This window comes from Pituophis catenifer, unplaced genomic scaffold (assembly GCF_029215685.1).
Source record: "Pituophis catenifer annectens isolate HBS135680 unplaced genomic scaffold, rPitCat1.0.hap2 SCAF_1, whole genome shotgun sequence".
NCBI lineage: Eukaryota > Metazoa > Chordata > Lepidosauria > Squamata > Colubridae > Pituophis > Pituophis catenifer.
The window spans coordinates 103,684,349-103,690,348 of record NW_027256881.1 but is presented as its reverse complement, the minus strand read 5'-3'; positions in this window follow the sequence as shown (position 1 = coordinate 103,690,348).

Genomic DNA, 6,000 nt, shown 5'->3' with positions numbered 1-6,000 from the left:
GATACTCTGGTGGCATTCAGAGAAACTGTCCCATGTATAACTTCATAGGAAACCTGTTTGTTAATAGAAGGGACCTTGGAGGTCTTCTAGTCCAACCCCCTGCTCAAGCACAAGACCCTATGTCATCCCAGACAAGTGGTTGTCTAGACTCTTCTTAAAAGTCTCCAGTGATGCGGCACATACAATTTCTGAAGGCAAGCCATTCCATTAGTTAATTGTTCTGGCTGTTGGAAAATTTTCTCTTAGTTCTAGGTTGTTCAAATTGGCCAGAGGATCATTTGCCATATCCTTAGTAACCTACATTGTGCTTTTTCCCAGTGTATGGTATTCAGGTCACTATTTTCTTTGGATATAAAGACAATGACAAAATAGGAATTGGGCTTTTCTGCTTTCTCTGGATCATTCATTAAGATTTCTCCATTTGGAGCAAGCAGTGAGCCCACCAATTTTTCTGTCTCCATCTTGCTGCTGGCATATTTGAAGAAACTTTTCTTGCTAAATTTTGCCTCTCTTGATAACTGTAGTCATTTTCTGGCTGTGTCTTCCTGACTTCATTCTTACATTTCTAAGTTGAAGCTCCTGTAAATTTCTTTACCCATTAGTCCTTCTGTTTCCAATAAGCAAACATAATCATTCTTACCTTCTTCACAAGTTGCCTGTTCAATCACATTGTCACCTTTAGATTTCCTTTAACTTATTTCCTGATATTGATTGGTATTGTTTGAGACTACATAATTCTTAATTTCTTTTTCAATCAGTCTCAACCAGCTACATCTTTACAATTAATGTCTTTTTCCCATGGTACCTTAGTTATCATCTGTCTGTCTGTCTGTCTGTCTGTCCGTCCATCCATCCATCTATGTATCTATGTATCTATCTATCTATCTATCTATCTATCTATCTATCTATCTATCTATCATCTATCCAGCTGTCAAATTTATATTGTTACCCATTTCATACAAAGTGACTTTGGGCAGTGTACAATAAAACCAACAATTAAAACATTCTACAGTTCCTCAATATTTTTATTTCTTTTAAAATTCCATAGTTTTGAGTCCAACTCATTTTTTTTTACAAGCTTTTAGTTAAGAATCAAAAATTGTAATAATGTATTTTCACTTGCATCCAAACGTCCCACTGTCAACTTGTCCCAGGTAGTAGGGACCAAATCCAAGATGGGATATCTTCAAGTAACGTTTGAATAAGAAAATTTATCAATTAACACCTATTAAAAATTGAACTGGTCCAGCATCTTATTTTGGCACAATAAATGGCTAGATGCAGTAGTTGAAATGTTCCATTAAAATCATTTCCATACTTTTTCAGGCTTCAGTTATCTGCTTGAGTAAATCTTCATGCACCAGAGTGGTTTGGTAATACTCCTAACAAGATATCCTTTCTGTAAGATTGTCCTTTTACCTTAAATCAGATACTTTCCAAAGATGGGCTACCATCAGTCCAGAAGCCCTCTGTAAAGGTAAGTTCATTGCTGATATACATTATATCACCTGTCTTGTGGTGATTGCTCTTTTGACCAAGAAGACATAGCCATCAAACTAAATGTTCCACTGATGAGATTTATCCCACCACTTCTGTATTCCTCATTATATCATAAGTACTTTGAGTCTCAACCACTTAGAGAGGGCTGTAAAGCACTGTAAATTCTATTGATATTTTGCTTGTTGCCCATCTTTTGTCCAGAAATGTAGACACACTTCAAATGGGTTAGAAGGCAGGGCTAGATGAATCACAAGTTGGAATTAAGATTGCCGGAAAAATATCAACAACCTCAGATGTGCGGATGATACCATTCCAATGGCAGAAAGTGAAGAGGAACTAAAGAAGCTCTTGATGCGGGTGAAGGAGGAGAGTACAAAAGTTGGCTTGAAACTCAACATTAAGACAACTAAGATCATGGCATATGGCTCTCTCAATTCCTGGCAAACAGATGGGAAGAAATGGAGGTAGTGACAGATTTTATTTTCCTGGGCTCCAAGATCACTGCAGATGGGGACTGCAGCCAAGAAATTAAAAGACACTTGCTCCTGGGGAGGAAAGCTATGGCAAATCTAGACAACATACTAAAAAGCAGCGATATCACCTTTCCAACAAAAGTGCATATAGTCAAGGCTATGGTTTTCCCAGTTGCAATGTATGGCTGTGAAAGTTGGGCCATAAGGAAGGCTGAGCACCAAAGAATTGAGGCCTTTGAACTATGGTGCTGGAGAAGACTCCTGCGAGTCCCTTGGACTGCAAGGGGATCAAACCAGTCAGTCCTAGCGGAGATCAACCCTGACTGCTCTTTAGAAGGCCAGATCTTGAAGATGAAACTCAAATACTTTGGCCACCTAATGAGAAGGAAGGACCCACTGGAGAAGAGCTTAATGCTGGGAAAGGTTGACGGCAAAAGAAGAAGGGGACGACAGAGAAGGAGATGGCTGGATGGAGTCACTGAAGCAATCGGCGTGAGCTTAAATGGACTCCAGAGGATGGTAGAGATCATGGAGGCTTGGAGGAACATTGTCCATGGGGTCGCAATAGATCAGACACGACTTCGTGACTAATAACAACCACAACAACAACCTTTATGCTTGCATTTTCTTTGTTTCTTTGTTAAACTAGCAATTTCTAAAACACTTAACTTTGCTGGAAACTAGTGCTAAATTCTCCTTTCTGAAGTTACACTGCAGCCCTGGAGAAGAGGGGGGGGGGGAAATCCTATCTCACTTGTTATACTTTCTCAGGTGTCATAAAACTATTTTCCTATTTATTTATTTATTTAAATTGAGTGCGTGTAAAATCATTTGTAAAGAGTTAAAAATGTACCCTTTCACTAAGATGAACTGTGAAAGTTCCGCTTTAAAGTGATAAAATTTGAAAAGGAACTCCCACCAGCACACAAGCTTGGGGGGAAAAGAAGATTATCTGATCTTCCTGGATTCTTTCTTCTGTAATGAACCCTGTAAACATGCTGTGTTTTTAAAGATATTTCCTACGCTCTCAAATCCAGCTGAGGTGCAGGTACAAAACAGATTCTTCAGACTTCAAATCATTTAATACATCTCATTCCTGGTTTTCTTTGAAAAGAAATAGTGGTCTAAGCTCTACAACTGTGTTCAGGACAGTAGGTGTTCAAAATATCCCACCATATCATATTGATAGGGAGTGAGGAGGAAAGAGGCAGGATTTTTACCATCCGGTTTTTTAGTCAGCTATTTCCTTTTTATTCTGTGTTCAGTGTTGACTACAAATCAGTGTTGACTCCTGGGGGTTGCTTGGACCAGTCCCTGCAGTTTTCTTTGCAAAATTATTTGGCAGTAATTTGCCATTGCTTCCTTCTTGGGGCTGAGAGAAATTGACTGGCCCAAAGTCACCCAGCTGCCTTTGTGACTAAAATGGACTCTAGAACTCTAGCCTGGCACCTTAGATCACCACACCAAACTTAAAAGTGATTTATAGCACAATCCTATGGATATCTATCCAAAACGTTGCTCTAAATTCTATAGTGCTTATTTATGATAAGCATGTATAGGATTGTGGCCTTGTTCAATACAGTAACAGCAAAACTATTATAATTTAAATACACTTGTGGATTACTCAGAAGCATTCTTGGTTTATCAGATGCCAAGTGCAAAATTAGTGATATTTATGTTTTATGTTTATATTTATATTTATTTATTACATTTATTGACCACCCATCTTACCATAAGGTAACTCTGGGCATCTTACAATTACATATACAGTTAAAACATACAAAGATAAAACCAGACATTAAAACCAAGGACACATGAGGAGGGCGGGGGTTGGGGCAGAGTGGAGGAAGGAAAGATCTGTTATTACTCAACCAACCATCTCCATTGTGCTGTTCCACCACTGGAGTCCCAAGCTGATTGGCAGAGCCATGTTTTTAGGCCCTTACAAAAAGATACAAGGGTTGGGGTCAACCTCACATTGGGGGGGGGGCAAGATATTCCAGATGGCAGGAGCAACAGCAGAGAAGGCCCTCCTTCTGGACCCTGCCAGCCAGGATAATGGGGCTCATAGGACCTGCAGGATGCCTCCTCTGCCAGCACAAGTGTCATGGGCCAAACCAATAGGGTGAGACAGTCCCTCAAGTAACCTTTTCCATGGGGCTGATGAATGAACTCTTAGAAAAGAGTCATGGAACACTGCTTCTGTATATTAACATAGAGCAAGATTATTGTATGCACACAGATGGAAAGATTTGACAATAACTGCAATGGAGAAATAGTTGATGAAGAATGACTAAACTTGCTGAAACAGCTAAATTGACTTGCTTCATTAGAGAAAGGATGATATCTACATTTATCACTGGCTGCAAATCCCTTATAGACTTTTTGCATAAAAAAGAAAAAAAGAATATGATTTATGGTTTTGATGATTAGACAGAATAAACTATAGAAAGAAGAAAGAGGAGCCATGATATAATCTTAGCAAAAGAAGTTAAAATGTACTGGTAACTGCTGTGAAAAAGATTGGAAGCCACTTATTTATAATTTTTTGTGTAGCTTTTTTCTATCTGTCTTCTTATTTTCTTTTTACCTCTTACTTTTTTCTTTCTGGCTCTTATAGCTTTTTCTTTTATTTCTTCTTTTATTTCTTTCTCATTCTACTTTAGTCTTGTATTAGTTCTTCTTATTGTTGTTAAAGTGCTCAATTAAAAATAGATGATAGATGATAGATGATAGATGATAGATGATAGATGATAGATGATAGATGATAGATGATAGATGATAGATGATGGATGGATGGATGGGTGGGTGGGTGGGTGGGTAGGTGGGTAGGTGGGTAGGTGGGTGGATGGATGGATGGATGGATGGATGGATGGGTGGGTGGGTGGATGGATGGAGACAAAGAGAGAGAGAGAGAGAAATATTTAAAAAGAACAGATAGAGGACAACGAATGCTTTGTTTTAAGAATTTGAAACAAAATTATCACCATACTTTGTTGTAGAATTTAGAATTATTTTCCTTTCTATCAGACATTTTAATTGCTGTATGGTAGAATAGCACAGTACAATATGTTCCTCCCCTTCATAGCACCAAATAGACCTAATAAATTTGGCCAGTACAAATAGTTGAGAATTTCACTGAATTTATTTCTGGGAGAATAGTTTACTGACATTCAGTTTTTACCCTTGTTTTCAGCATAAGTTCTGCAGACGTTGGTATACTATGACAAGACTCATAGAACCTACAAGCACTGACTTCAAATATTTTGGAAATTATAATTGGATCATCATAGAAATCCGTTTAGGACTAGTTAGTGATATATTCCTACGATATTAACACTATGTAATTTAGGAAAGACTAGAATTACCACATGAATGAAATGCAAGCCTTTTTGCTTAGCTAAAAGTTAGATATGTCTGTTTGAAATGGAAACCTTGGCACGTTATGGCACGACAAAATAAAATAAATGACACTTAAAAGAGGCATTCTGGTGACAGGCTTGATATCAACTGGCTAAATGACAACCTCTCAAGGATTCTAAGCATACAACCAAACTATTTCAGCTAAGTTATATGAAAAACATCCAGTAGACAAATGAACATTCCATCCATTTGCTGCCTTTATTGTGGTTTTTCTCCTACAGTTTTTAAAAGTGCCGGCAATGCAGTTCATAAATCTCCAGCAAACACCTGGCGATATGATGGGATATGTACTCAGAGGTCCCCTCCCCCCACAAAAAAAATGCCCATGTGAAAGTGTTCCCTGGTTCCTTTCTAAGTCTGCATATTGTTGGGTGCACTTGCTGAAATCTACAGCATGTCCTTCTAACTGGAAAACTACCTTTAAAGTGATGGCAGTTTAATTTTACACCCTCTTGAGAAATCCGAAGTGCCTTTTGAGAAGATGCAATGACAAGATATGATTCTGCACGTCATTATTTCCAGTGGACCCATTTCCATTTCATCTTCTGACAAGTGCTGACATCCAATATGCATCCTAGAAGGAGGGGGGGGAGAAAGAAGCAGA